Source organism: Idiotropiscis lumnitzeri, chromosome 8, assembly GCF_059441095.1.
Source record: "Idiotropiscis lumnitzeri isolate Australia: NSW breed Sydney's pygmy pipehorse chromosome 8, RoL_Ilum_1.0, whole genome shotgun sequence".
NCBI lineage: Eukaryota > Metazoa > Chordata > Actinopteri > Syngnathiformes > Syngnathidae > Idiotropiscis > Idiotropiscis lumnitzeri.
This window is the reverse complement of record NC_142398.1, coordinates 4,540,344-4,555,768: the sequence shown is the minus strand read 5'-3', so window position 1 is coordinate 4,555,768 and position 15,425 is coordinate 4,540,344. Positions and strand designations below refer to the sequence as shown.

At 46.6% G+C, this 15,425-nt stretch overlaps 1 protein-coding gene across 1 annotated transcript in view; it reads right to left on the bottom strand.

Moving 5' to 3' along the window:
- The window catches only part of cacna1ib (calcium voltage-gated channel subunit alpha1 Ib), a 151,925-nt gene extending 148,144 nt beyond the window's left edge, over positions 1-3,781 (bottom strand). Inside the window, exon 1 of the mRNA XM_088302635.1 lies at positions 3,262-3,781. The gene's annotated coding sequence lies outside the window, so the exon portion shown is untranslated. The remainder of the gene's footprint in view (positions 1-3,261) is intronic.
- Positions 3,782-15,425: the final 11,644 nt, after the last annotated feature.

Below are 15,425 nucleotides of genomic sequence, written 5' to 3'. Positions count from 1 at the left end.
TGACATTTATAGAAATAGATGGCATGTGTGTGTCTCATCCCCAGGGGGCAGGAAAGACTGGTGGTCAAGGTCAGGCATGGATGCCCTGAGTTATGGGGCCGGATCGATCGAGGCGAGGTGCGCAGTGATTGAGGGTTGCTTGTGGGCAGGCGGCAGCAGGAGGACGATCGGCCGCTCGATTGGTCACAGCAGCAAATAACATAAGGTAAAATGATGAAGGGTGAGGAGGTGCAGTCGGTTAGTGGTTAAGGTTATTATGAAAGCCCTCAGCATAGCCCTCGCTTCCTGCATTTGCTTTTTCTTTAGCGTTAGTTGGCCACACTTATTATGTACTAACATTATTATTATTATGTAATATTATTATGTAGTTACTTCAAACACTTTGTTGCTGAATAATGAATATATGCATGGATTTAATTGCAGATACACTTGTGAGGTCATTTTCAAGACAGACCTTTCAAGAGAAGCCAAGTCGTCCAAGACTCACTCGGTAGTGCGTAAGTGTGTTTCTGTATATTTGTCCAACTGTGGTTTTATGATTGGGATTCATTCAAGTTGGACTAAGTAGGACTTTACTGATGGCCTACGTGTGAAATGCACTGCCCGTCACTGAGACGCACTAAAGATGTACATGCTCCCTGTGACATCACCCATCTTTAGCACGTCTCAGAACAAAACATCGTGTTCAAGTTACCACTGGGCCTTGCAAACCAACACTGCTAGTGGAGTGTGGAGCTTGTGTGGAGTTTTGAGAAATATTTCGAAAAAAAAATGCCTGTAAAGACGCCTCCATTTAGATGGTATTCAAGAATCAAAGAAAGCTATTAGAACAGTATTTGAATTAAATATACTTCATATTGGGTGATTTTGCATCAATTCCAAGATATTATTCATGTAAATGTCTGTTCCAAGCGTCACAAAAAAATAGTAGTTGAAAAATTTGATTAATCGCAATTAATCATGGATTTTTGTGATTAATTAGTTTTAAAAAATTAATAACTTGATATAACTAACATATATATATATATATATATATATATATATATTAATGATGTTAATGCATCCACCTTCAGCGAGAGGACTGTATCAATGCAGAATGAATCAAAGCATTGACATGAGATCCCTGTGACGTCACCCCCTCTGTAGTGTGATCTTGCTGCGATCTAGAACCTTCATCCCTGAAGGTACGCAAAGCATGTAGAGCATAGTGTGTCGCCATTGCACACTGACGCGGCTGAAAACCATGGGTCGACTTGCCCTTTTATTCTTTTATGTATATTGAATATTTACTAGGTGCACGTGAGCAGCGACGACAAGGTGGACACTTGTTCTGTATGTTTTTTGCTGCATGTTGGATCTAGTGACCCCTATTGGCAGCAGCAAGCATGATTTTTAATTTAATGCTTCTTTTAGAGGTTTGGTGAGGAAAAATCAGCGATGGTAATTCATTTTGTTTCGAGATAAGAAAAGAAATGTTTTAAATTTTCTTAGCCATAACTGTGTATGTATGTCTTTAATATTGAGATATATTTGGTGGGGGTTCTAAAATAAATGTGACAACCTTACAAGCCTTATAGCCTTTTTTTAAGTATTTTTTGTATCGTGATTGTGCAATGAAAGCATTGTTATTTCAAACAATTGTAGTTTTTAAAGACTGAAATACCCCTGTTTTTTAACATTGCTTTTTGAAAAAAATTTTTGACAGTCATAATTTTTCAAGAAATGTTTTGGGTGGAAATTATGCTTTTTCTTATCTTCTTTTCTGAGAAAAATGTGTGTGTTCTTGAGGAAACAAAGTTTTATTGTCTTGTTTTTCATTTTCTTTCTAGTTAAAAAATATTAAAAGAAGCCTGGTCTTTATTTTTGGTTTTTATAGTTATGTTTTGTATCGTGCAAAAATAATCGCTTTTTTAACAAATAAATTCCTTTTTCTTTTCAAGATACAGCTCTTTTTATGGAAAGGTTTTTGCAAATAATAATAACAATTGCCATAAATGATGCTTTTGTTAGACCTATTCAAAAAATATCTGACAAAAATAAAATATTTTTGTTTTTAATCATTTTTATTTCATGAGAAAAAAAAGTTGCATTTTCTTTTAAAAAATGGTGTGGTCGTAGGGTTAGCGTAAGACCCTTTTTTCTAGCTGTTTTGCTAGATATCTTTTCTCAAACTGTCTTAAATAATGACAAATGATGAAGATAAAGGTCTTTAAAAATCTTAAAAGTCATAGGATTTCTTTTTAAATCAAAATTATTATTATTTTTTTTTTAGAAAATATTTTTTGTTAAAAAAAGGCAGAATACAGACAAAAAGTCAAATTTTTCTACGGTTTGACACCGGAACACACTTAGCGTTGCTTATCAAATAGCTACTCAAATATATGTTCAAACATAAACCATATTCATCCACCTGGTCCCACACATGTGCACACACACACGCACCCCTACACAGCTTCCTGTGTTTGACAATCACCACTCGACCTCTTGACACCACTATAGGTTAGGTTGTACTGATCATTTGTCCTTGAGGGAAAATAAATTCTCATTTCCATGCCAAAAACGGACTTTCCAGTCAGACATCATGATTTAACATCATCTTGACAAACTAACGAGTGATCCGAAATGCCGATGTTGAGCCTTTAATGACATGTGATGTAATATAGTTTGCAATCATGCCATTTCAAACCTTGTGAAAGTTGAAAGTTGTGAAAGATCGTATTGAAATGAGAAGCAATCACCAGAAAAATGCAAACAACTTAAGGCGGCTTGATATGGACAAAGTGTCCACTGAAATTTTGACAAAAGCAGAAAAATTTGTGATTTTTTTTAAATTTTGCGGTTTTGACATTACTGTGACCTTGAACTTTGAACTTATCCTTTGTGTGCCATATGACAACTTCTGAACACTCCAAGTAGTAAAACGACTATGGCTGCCTATGTTCTCATCCAACTCAAAAAAAGCAACCAAAACATGAGGAACAGCGCACATGCACTTCAACTCCAAACACCCAATTAAGACTTTTATCCCAATCGTGAATTACGTGCACGTGAATGGAGTGGTCACGAGCGAAAGCGGCCGAGCCGATAGAGCGCCCTCTGTTGCATCGACGTCATTAAAACCGTATCGATCTGCTCGTGCAAGGCGTCGTTTCATTGAATGGCACACATCCAAACTTGTCCTGGTACAGATCACGTGACCCCCCCAAAAAAAGAACAGAAACGAACACATGTATTTTGATGAAAACATAAAATGTCGCTCACCCTCTTCTCCGACATGAAACCTCCTCAGCCGTGTTTCAAAAAATAAAACAATAATCAGAAGAATAAATCCTGGTAATCCAGAATGGGGGGAAAAATCCGGATCCACTATGGAAGTCCAGATCAGTTCTGGAGGCAATCCAAACCGGGCTCTCCTGTTAGGTATTCCACGTGCACGAGCGTCCAAACATTCCCGCTTGCTTGGAATCCTGTTGCACGTGTCACACACTTTTTGCGAAGCGTGCACGAGCGCACCGGGTTGCGCATCTACACACCGCGCGCCTTGGCGGAGGGATCCCGCGCCGAGCCGCGTGGTTCTTCTTGAGCGACAGTTGAAGCGGTGTCACCGTGGCCGCGGACAACCTGAGCGGGAGCAGGGAGTGTCTTCTCCTCTTCCTCCTCCTCCTCCTCCTCGCCCCCCTCTGTCTCCCCGCGATCCGCACGCGCTCGGCGGCGTCATTGGAGGAGCTGCAGGTTCGAGTTCGCCGCTGCCGCAGATGCGTCCATCCGACTGTCGGTCCTCCTCTTCTTCCTTCTTGCTTCTAAACTCTGGGAATTCCTCAAGTGATGCTCGAGAAGGAATTAACCCCCCCCCCCGTCCCTCCTCCTCCCCTTACACACAACCTCCACGTGCACCTATGCGTGCGCTCACTGTGTAAAAAAATCTACAGTTGATCGCTTGGTCGTGACGATCCTTCTTTTTTTTTGTTTTTTTGCAGTTAACATCATGGAATTTCCCTCAGAGCCATTCACAGTGCATGATGCAATTTTTACAATTACTTAAAAATATTTGTGTCTCACTGAAAAGAAAATATACAAAGTACATGATGTTCGTTTTGATTTGACCCTATAATGCCTGACCCCAGAAACAATGGCTAGAAAATTCCCATTTTTGGAATCTGAAAACTTTATTTGGCTCTTTAACAAAATCAAAAAATATTTGTAAATATGATTTCATATTTGTATTACAAATGATACCATGGGTATTGTGTGCCATTCTGACGTTTAAATTATATAACATCAGCATTTTTGGGGGGAAAACTTCCACTTTTAACAGTAACTCTGTCGGCAAACTATGGCAACTGGCTACTCTATGGCAAACTCTTGTCGATGCAATAAGGCTCAGAAATTCTTGTATCAAATTTGATGCGTTTGGCAATATCGGGTTAAAAAGGGGAAATAGGGGGGAAAGTTTGACAATTTAGAAAAATAAAGTTCTATTTTTGAGATAGTTGCAAATCAAAAAATAATATCATCCAAACAAAAAGTTTTTTTAAATAAAGAAATTAAGTCACCATTTTATAAGATTATGGACGTCCAATCTTCAATAAAAAAAAAAGAAAGGAAAAAAAAAAATCAAACCTGTATATGAATAGCAATAGTGTTTTACATCCATCCGTTATCCATACCGCTTCTCCTCATAAGGGTCGCAGGGGGTGCTGGAGCCTATCTCAGCTATCTTCGGGCAGTAGGCGGGACACACCCTGAACTTGCCAGCCAATCGCAGGGCACACGTAGACAAACAAGAATTCCGCGCTCACACCCATACCTAGGGGCAATTTAGAGTGTCCAATCAACCTGCCATGCATGTTTTTCGAACGTGGGCGGAAACTGGAGTACCCAGAGAAAACCCACGCAGGCACAGGGAGAACAGACAAACTCCACACAGAAGGCCGGAGCCGGAATCAAACCCGCAGCCTCTCCACTGTCATGATCCGCGTCGGACATGACTGGGGTTTTGTTATTGTTTTTATGTTCATGCGGTTTTGTTATTGTTTTCTTCACCTCCCGGCCATGCGCACTTGTTATTGTTTTGATCTGCTGAGTAGGGGCGTTTCCCCTCAGCACCTCGCCCTCACCAGCCACGCACCTGTTCCCCGTCAGCTCACACACCTGATGCCCATCCGCACTCCTAATGACTGGACTATATAAACACCTCATCCCAACAACTCATTGTCGGAACATTACTCCGTTTGGACTGTCACGACCGCTCCCTGATCTCCTTCACGGCCATGTTCTTGCTGTCGCTCCCTCTCATGTCCCTGGTTTTTGTCACTGTCTTGTTCCTCGGCTTTTGTTCTGTTTAGTCGCGTTTAGTTCGTCTTAGTCTTTTTGCACCCTGCCACGTTTGTTTGTCCACGCCATGTTGTTTGTCCTCATTTGATTAATTTAATAAATTCCCTTTAGTTTACCCTTTTCCCTGCTTCCTCGCACCTTTGGGTCCACCTCCTCCTCGCCTACCGGCGAACCCGACAGAATGTTCCGACCAACTACGGACCCTGCGGGAAACTCTCGGCGACGTCATCGTCGTCGCCGATCGGACAACCGCCCTCATCAGCCTGCCGACCAGCCCCGTACCTCGTCTGTTGCTTCCTCTGCGTCTCACGGTATTAAAATCGACGGCCTCCCTGTCATACCCCCTCACCTGATTATTGATTCCGATTATGACGATGATTTTGAGCACCAAGCCTTTTCACCCCCTCACGATTCAAGTAAGTCCGGTTACGAGTATGATTTTGAGCACCTTGCCCCTCACATTTTTTCCGATCCCGATCACGACTATGATTTTGAATATATTGCCACTCTCTTAGTCGCCCAGCGCAACGCTGAGTTATTTTTGAGCCGTCACCTTCCTCCCCCCCAACCATTTCTGTCACCTTCGTCATTTGAGTTTTTTGAGACAACCTCCCACGTTACCTCGCGTTGTTCACCACGTCCAAAGTCACGTAAGTCACGGTCCCGTCGCTCCCCTCGTCCACCGTCGCTTTCCGCACCTGATCACGTTCCCCTTGCGCATCATAGCTCACGTTCACCAGCACCCATAGTCTCGGTCCCTCGGGTCTCCCATTCCCCTGATTCCCTATGGCGGCAGGCTGATAGGGATCAGTTCCCCCGTCTCGGCTGCGCCCGGCCCGCCTGCTGCGCCCGGCCCGCCGCAGCCTCCCCGTCAGCGGCACAGACCATGCCGCCTCCTCGTCAGCTGCTGCCACCCACGCCGCCTCCACGTCAGCTGCTGAGCCCCGTTCCGGCTCCACGCCGGCTGCTGAGCCCCGTTCCGGCTCCCCGCCGGCTGCTGAGCCCCGTCCCGGCTCCCCGCCGGCTGCTGAGCCCCGTCCCGGCTCCCCGCCGGCTGCTGAGCCCCGTCCCGGCTCCCCGCCGGCTGCTGAGCCCCGTCCCGGCTCCCCGCCGGCTGCTGAGCCCCGTCCCGGCTCCCCGCCGGCTGCTGAGCCCCGTCCCGGCTCCCCGCCGGCTGCTGAGCCCCGTCCCGGCTCCCCGCCGGCTGCTGAGCCCCGTCCCGGCTCCCCGCCGGCTGCTGAGCCCCGTCCCGGCTCCCCGCCGGCTGCTGAGCCCCGTCCCGGCTCCCCGCCAGCTGCTGAGCCCCGTCCCGGCTCCCCGCCAGCTGCTGAGCCCCGTCCCGGCTCCCCGCCAGCTGCTGAGCCCCGTTCCGGCGCTTCAAGTCCCTGTTCCGGCGGCGCATGTCCCGCGTCCGCTCCAAGTCCACGTTCTGGCGGAGCAGACCCTGCGTCCGCCCCAAGTCCACGTTCAGGCGGAGCAGACCCTGCGTCCGCCCCAAGTTCACGTTCCGGCGGAGCACGTCGTGCGTCCGTCCCAAGTTCACGTTCCGGCGGAGCACGTCGTGCGTCCGTCCCAAGTTCACGTTCCGGCGGAGCACGTCGTGCGTCCGTCCCAAGTTCACGTTCCGGCGGAGCACGTCGTGCGTCCGTCCCAAGTTCACGTTCCGGCGGAGCACGTCGTGCGTCCGTCCCAGGTTCACGTTCCGGCGGAGCACGTCGTGCGTCCGTCCCAAGTTCACGTTCAGGCGGAGCACATTGTGCGTCCGTCCCAAGCTCACGTTTCAGCGGAGCCCGTCCGGCGTCCGCCCCAAGTTTATGTTCCGGCGGTGCGCGTCGTGCGTTCGCCCCAAGTCCATGTTGCGGCGGAGCACGTTCCGCGTCCGCCCCAAGTCCATGTCCCGGTGGAGCACGTTGTGCGTCCGTCCCAGGTTCACGTTCAGGCGGAGCACGTTGTGCGTCCGTCCCAGGTTCACGTTCAGGCGGAGCACGTTGTGCGTCCGTCCCAGGTTCGCGTTCAGGCGGAGCACATTGTGCGTCCGCCCCAAGCTCACGTTCCTGCGGAGCCCGTCCCGCGTCCGCCTCCGGCCCAAGATCCGACGGCGCCTGTCCTGCGCCCGTCGCAAGGGCCTGCCCCGGCAGCGCTCGACGACCCACGGTCGCTCCTGGCTCCTGCCTCGGCGGTGGACGACGACACGCCGCCGCCTCTCGACTCTGCCTCGGCGGCCTTCGACGATGCGCCGTCGCTTCTCGTCACGGCCTCGGCGGCGTCCGACGGTCCACCGCCGCTCCACGTTCCTGTCTCGGCGTGGCTCGAGGACCAGCCGCCGTTCCACGTTCCTGTCTCGGCGGGGCTCGAGGACCAGCCGCCGCTCCACGTTCCTGTCTCGGCGGGGCTCGAGGACCAGCCGCCGCTCCACGTTCCTGTCTCGGCGGGGCTCGAGGACCAGCCGCCGCTCCACGTTCCTGTCTCGGCGGGGCTCGAGGACCAGCCGCCGCTCCACGTTCCTGTCTCGGCGGGGCTCGAGGACCAGCCGCCGCTCCACGTTCCTGTCTCGGCGGGGCTCGAGGACCAGCCGCCGCTCCACGTTCCTGTCTCGGCGGGGCTCGAGGACCAGCCGCCGCTCCACGTTCCTGTCTCGGCGGGGCTCGAGGACCAGCCGCCGCTCCACGTTCCTGTCTCGGCGGGGCTCGAGGACCAGCCGCCGCTCCACGTTCCTGTCTCGGCGGGGCTCGAGGTCCAGCCGCCGCTCCACGTTCCTGTCTCGGCGGGGCTCGAGGACCAGCCGCCGCTCCACCTTCCTGCCTCGGCGGGGCTCGAGGACCAGCCGCCGCTCCACCTTCCTGCCTCGGCGGGGGTCAACGACCAGGCGCCGCTCCACGTTCCTGCCTCGGCGGGATGCGACGACCCGCCGCCGCTCCACGTTCCTGTCTCGGCGGGGCTCGACGACCAGACGCCGCTCCACGTTCCTGTCTCGGGTGTGCCCGGACGTCCACCCGAATGGCCCCGTCGGGACTCGCTGGTCTGGCCCCCTGGACATCCGCCAGACCGGTCTCGTTCGCGGACCTTGGTCCCACCTCCCGACCCCTTCCGCCCACCCTCGTTCTTGGACAATTTTGGGGTTCCTTTTTTGTGTTTTTTTTTTTTTTTCTCCGTGTTTGTTTTTTTGGGACGTCTGGAATCCGTCCCTTGAGGGGGGGGTACTGTCATGATCCGCGTCGGACATGACTGGGGTTTTGTTATTGTTTTTATGTTCATGCGGTTTTGTTATTGTTTTCTTCACCTCCCGGCCATGTGCACTTGTTATTGTTTTGATCTGCTGAGTAGGGGCGTTTCCCCTCAGCACCTCGCCCTCACCAGCCACGCACCTGTTCCCCGTCAGCTCACACACCTGATGCCCATCCGCACTCCTAATGACTGGACTATATAAACACCTCATCCCAACAACTCATTGTCGGAACATTACTCCGTTTGGACTGTCACGACCGCTCCCTGATCTCCTTCACGGCCATGTTCTTGCTCTCGCTCCCTCTCATGTCCCTGGTTTTTGTCACTGTCTTGTTCCTCGGCTTTTGTTCTGTTTAGTCGCGTTTAGTTCGTCTTAGTCTTTTTGCACCCTGCCACGTTTGTTTGTCCACGCCATGTTGTTTGTCCTCATTTGATTAATTTAATAAATTCCCTTTAGTTTACCCTTTTCCCTGCTTCCTCGCACCTTTGGGTCCACCTCCTCCTCGCCTACCGGCGAACCTGACATTCACTGTGAGGCCATCGTGCTAACCAGTCAACCACTGTGCCACCCGCAATAATAATTTCACAAATCAAATTTTAATAGAATATTTTGACAAAGTCATCATTTTAGGACCACAATCTAATTACTGTATTTAGATATGGGCAGATTACCGGTTTTAAAAAGAAGTCAAGGTTTCAATAACTGCTCAATGATATGGAGCTCCTCATTTCTTATTTGATGGGACTTCTAAGCAGGGCGCAATATGATTGGCAGCGTCAAGAGTTGAGTAAAAATGCCACTTTTTTTTAAGTCAGTTGGATTCCAGGTGCTTTTTTCCCTCCTTCTGGGTGAGTAGAAAGGGGAGGTTTGAGCAAATATGCAGGATGAGGGAATGAGCAAGATGCAACAAACGTGGATGCTTTTTTTTTTTTACTTTTATTTGTTTAATTTTAGGGCGGCACGGTGGACGACTGGTTAGCACGATGGCCTCACAGTGAGAGACAGCATCGGGCGTGGGTTCGATCCCGGCTCCGGCCATCCTGTGTGGAGTTTGCATGTTCTCCCCGTGCTTGCGTGGGTTTCCTCCGGGTACTCCGGTTTCCTCCCACATTCCAAAAACATGCATGGCAGGCCGATTGAACGCTCTAAATTGCCCCTAGGTATGAGTGTGAATGCGGATGGTTGTTCGTCTTTGTGTGCCCTGCAATTGGCTGGCAACCTGTTCAGGGTGTCCCCCGCCTGCTGCCCAAGGATAGCTGGGATAGGCTCCGGCACCCCCCGCAACCCTAGTGAGGAGAAGCGGTACAGAAGATGGATGGATGGATGTTTAATTTGACTCTTTTACTGTGCATTGAGCTTAAAAAAGAAAAAGATAAGTTGCCAACGGGTACTAGAATTAGAATTAGAATTAGAAATCCCTTTATTGTCATTGTACTCAAGTGTGCAACGAGATTAGAGAGCTCCCCTCTCCAGTGCAATACAACAATAATACAGACAAATATATAAATTAGATAAATAAATAAGAGAGTGCAATGGAATTTAGTACTGAATAGGGTATATAAAAACACATCACGATGCTGTTGTGGCTCCAGGAATTTAAGTTTGCCACTTCCAGAAAAAACAGTAAAATATCTCCTGCAAAAATATATCAAGTCCTAAGCATTGAGTTAACATCTTTTACGTTTTTTTTTCTTAAATCAAAGAGTTATGAGCCTAAAAAAAAACGGAAAGCCTAATTATCCAAGTAAAACAGGTCAACATGTTCAGTACACAATCAATAAAAATGGCTGTCCTCATGAAAAACGAATTCAAAATGATTTTTGACACCACTTTTTCTTTTGAATAATTTTTTAACTTCTCTTAATGAGAAAAATGAGTTTGTGACTGCCCTGCCAGTGACTTAAATCTGGGTTGGAACGGAGTCAGGGCCATTGGGATTTGGTAGATTATTTCACACATCTGGGCTTTGTGTTTTCCTTTATAAATAATGTTTGTGCAACCACATTTAAGCACTCCTTCACAACTTCCCCATCACTGAATGTTTTTTTATGTTTCCCCAAAATCCATGATACTTTTAGTGAACATTCGTTTTCATGCCGCTGGGATGTAAACGAAAATGTAAACATCTGTTATACTGCACTCGAAGTTCGATGTTTTTGCATGCGCTCACCTCAAACTTCAGCGGATAACTTTGCAGAAAAGGGCGGTGCTTTGTTTCGTAGTGGCGCTTCGCAATGTTGCGACGGTTTCGGAGCATATGATGCACACTGGTTTTGAATCGGCTGCAGCCAGAACGAAACTAAATTTCTCCGTCCATTCATTTAAAACAAGACGCATCGACCTTGCTAACTTTTTAGCAAGGCATACTGTCAGCAGCACTCTCTTCCGGTCTGCTGCGCAATTGGCAGTGGATCGTAAACAAAAGATTTGATTGGCTCAAATCAGTGACGCCTTTTCCGTATTTACTAGAATTGCAGCGTCAACGTTTGCGAATGCGCCCTGAAAAAAATTCATCATTGATTGGTCATGGGTCCAGTCCGAAACATCTGTCGGTCCGGATCCGGACCACGGTCCGCCATTTGGTGATGCCTGCCCTAAAAGATCAACTCTTGCATTTTTAGATGAAAGATTGTCATTTGGGGAGGAAAAAGCCACAATTTCATCAACATAAAATACTATTCCCCCCATATTATGTTTTAGATTAAGAAACAGCGTTCTCACTTTGTTAACTCAAGCAAGATGGTGTGGGGAATCATTGCTGAGCTGCTACGAAGTGCTTCCTGAAAGTTGCCAATAGACAGTTGCGATGTGGAATTGGCATCAGTGTGAAGTGTGCTGATCCCTGCCGATGTCATCTCATTGTGTCCAAATTAGCATATTGATTCGCTGCGTGCATTCACTTCTTGCATCACAACAATCTGATTTCCTGCCATGACCTTGCTGAGCTGTGCTCTATTTTATATATATACATATATATATATATATATATATATATACATAGTGTTTCGGTCATTGTGAGCTTTTGTTCCAGTCAACAACAAGATGAGCTGATCAATCAATCAATCAGAAAGCTTTGTTCAAAGCCTTTCTAATTTGAGTTAGAGGAACTTTTATTGTTTTGGGTTGAGGAACAAAAACCTCAGCTATGTTAGGCCTCATGCTTATTTGAACCCCTCACCCACACTCCACACCCTTATTTGGAGCACCAACCCTGTCTTAAAACGACCATTCAAAATCTGCTTTATGCAAAAACCAGTAACCTTGTTTTGAAACCCTAATTTGAGAATCCTTATTCTTTTTTTAAGACCTACCCTTGGTTTGAAACTAAAGCCCTGACTAGTTTCATAAATTCAAACCCTAGCTTATGATTCAAACCCTCATTTAAAAACCCTAAGTCCACATTAAAAGTCCAATTTTGAAACCCAAAACCTGCCTTGAACTTCTAGTTTGAAAACCTAAATCAGGCTTGAAACCCTAATATAAAAGCACAACCTTAATTTCAAATCACAATTTTAAACCTACGCTCGGCTTTGAAACCCCAAACTTTAAAATTCAGTTTTTGTTTGAAACCTAAAACCTGCCTTTGAAAATTAACTTGGGTTTCAAACCCCATTTTCAAACTTGAACCTTTGTTTGAAATATAAATCCTGCCATGAAACCCTTACTGTTGTTTCAAACCCTGATTATAAATCCTAAACCTTATTCTTCAAGGAACTGTTGCCATCATTTCTTTTTTTTCTTCTCATAGAAACTCAGTGAGCGCTTTTAACGTTTCTTGTCCGGCGTCCAGGTCTGCCCTGTGAGCATAACACCTCGACAGTAATCATTGTGACGCTAATTAAATATGCCACTCTCAGCTAGTCAGGACATATCGCCATTGCTCGGCCTGTTTCACCATCTGCCACGCACCGGTCTGGTCTGGACGCCCTTCTAAAAGCCTCCCACTGGCATTTTGCTGCCAACGGGTGGCACTCTCAGCTGTCCATTGCGGTCCAAGATATTCAATCCCCACAATCCTACCATACTAAAGTGCATTTACCAGAATGTCCATCACGATTTACCTGCCAGCTCTCTACCAGTCACACTTCGCAGATAATCTGGGAACCGTCATGGGTGATTACCAGAGATGGGGATTTCATCCCTGTACGGAACGGTTTGTCCTTCCGTCCCAGACGGATGCTTATTTTTGGGGCGGAGGACGGAGAACGAAAAGTATTTTTAATTTAATTAATTTTTTTAAGAAAAGGAGGGACTAAGCAAGGCCACAGGTGGGCTTTTGTACTGCGAGAATAGAATTCAAATAGTTGCACTCAGAGCAGAATGAAATATTTTGTTGTGCTCTCTCTCTCACTCTCTCTCTCTCTCTCGAGGAGGGAGAATGGGTACGTGCTGCTGTGTGAAGAAGCATATGAGAGCCAAAATAAGCATTTAAATTGCGTTTAATTTGAGCAAATGGATGAAGTACATTAAATCCAGCCATCTCTTCATTGCAACCCTGCTCATCTGTGAATTTGCCTTGCGTGACAACAACAATCTGAGGAAGGTTCCAGTACACGCTCCCAGTATGCGTTGTGGCACTAAGGAGCTAAATGGCATGTTTTGTGTCAATTATATTTCGTCATTTTTTATTTTATTCTTAATCATTATTTGTGAGTATGCTTTTCAGTTTGCTGTTGTGGAATAATTTTAGTTTGATATGACATCATCATCCATGATGACGTGTTGACAAATAACTTCCATACACCTCGTCATTGTCTGAATGTAAGTAACTGCAAGCTTATTCTATTGCTTGCTGTTTTATACAAAAGTGTAAATGTCCCACACTGCCTCGTCAGCGCCAAAATATAGATAATACCCCATTTAATAACATTAAGACCCGCGACTTGGCTAGTCCGAAGAAACTAAGGTAAGTACAAATTTATTTATTATTTATTATTTGCGTGTGGTTCGGATCAGAATCAGAATCAGAATTCCCTTTATTGTCATTGTACAGTGTGCAACGAGATTAGAGAGCACCCCTCTCCAGTGCAATACAACAATTATTGAATTAAATATATAAATTAGATAAATGAAAGAATAAATAATGAGATGGAAAATAATACGAAATTGGATTAATCAAAACACATTACGTTGCTGTTCTGCTAGGTAAGGGTGGTTGTGTGTGTGTGTGAGAGAGTTCATCCATCCATCCATCCATCATCTGTACCGCTTGTCCTCACTAGGGTCGCGGGGGGTGCTGGAGCCTATCCCAGCTATCTTCGGGCAGTAGGCGGGGGACAACCTGAACTGGTTGCCAGCCAATTGCAGGGCACACAGAGACGAACAACCATCCGCACTCACACTCATACCTAGGGGCAATTTCGAGTGTTCAATTGGCCTGCCATGCATGTTTTTGGAATGTGGGAGGAAACCGGAGCACCCGGAGGAAACCCACGCAAGCACGGGGAGAACATGTAAACTCCACACAGGATGGCCGGAGCCGGGATCGAACCCACGCCCGATCCTGTCTCTCACTGTGAGGACATCGTGCTAACCATTCGGCCACTGTGCCGCCCTGAGAGAGTTCAGTTTAATTATATTATACATATTATATAATATATATATATAAATATATATATATATATATTAATTAATAATAGTTAAATGCAACAAATGAAATGCTTTCAAAGAGCAAAGACGGAGGTTGGCTACTTTTAGGAATGAGGACGAAAGTGTAAGGACAAAAGTGTGCCCACGTCTTGGACTAAGGACACGGGATGGACCGGCAAAATAGGGTAAGGTGCCCATCTTTGGTGATTACGCAACATCAGCGCGAGAGCCCTGGTGATTTGGATTGCTCTGAAAGTCTGCGGTAGCTGTGATCAAATTCATATTGCTAGGTACTGTAAAGAACATACGAGAGAAAGATGACGTGGATTGATAGGTTGCAATTTCAACAGGTATGAGGGGAGGTAAACAGTGGAAAGGCAGGTTGATAGTTAATGAAGAAGTGAGGAAAAACGGTGGGTAAAGGGTTGGCGGATAACTGTGAAGTTGTTTGGTCACTCAGGAGTCAGGTGGTAAGTCGGTAGGTAGGATGGAAACAAGTAGGTAGGTAGTTAGGTAGGTAGGTTGGTATGTACAGTAAGTTGGTCAGTCAGAAAATGTTTTGGTGTGATGGAAAGGGTAGATACACAGTCAATTTGGTAGAGTACATTGTACTGTCCAAATATTTGGTCCCAGTTAAGAGTAGAGTAACATTTGACAGTAGAATATTCAGCATATGTACACTGTGACTGGCTGGCGACGAGTTCAGGGTGTAGTGCGCCTTTCGCACGGAGTCAGCTGGGATAGGCTCCAGCACCCTCCCGCGACCCTGTACAGGATAAGCGGTGTGGATAATGACACATATTCAGCATAGAATTTGGCACAAAATTGTAGAATTTTATGCTGAATATTTTACTCCTCGGAATTTACTATAATTTAGTTGGTAGGAAGATGATTTGGCGGGATGGAAAGTTCAGTAGCTAGGTAGGTAAGCATGTAATTATGTAGGATGAAGGACTACAAAGGTTTTGGTATTTTCATCACTTAGGCGTTAGGTAGGGAGGTAGGAACATTAAGGGACAATCGGCAAATGGGTAGGTAGAAGAAATACTGTAGGCAGGTTGGTAGGATGGAAAACGAGCTATTTTTGGTGGAAATGTGGGTTGGATGGTCAGTTAGGAGATGTTTTTACTTGGTCAACAAGTAAGTGGATAAAGTAAGTCGGCAGATATTGTTGGTAGGTAGAATTGTGCATAAAGAAAGGTATCAAAGAAAAATGAATTTCTTGCCGACTGCTGGTACATTAACACCTTCATACTTGGCATACATGACATACACG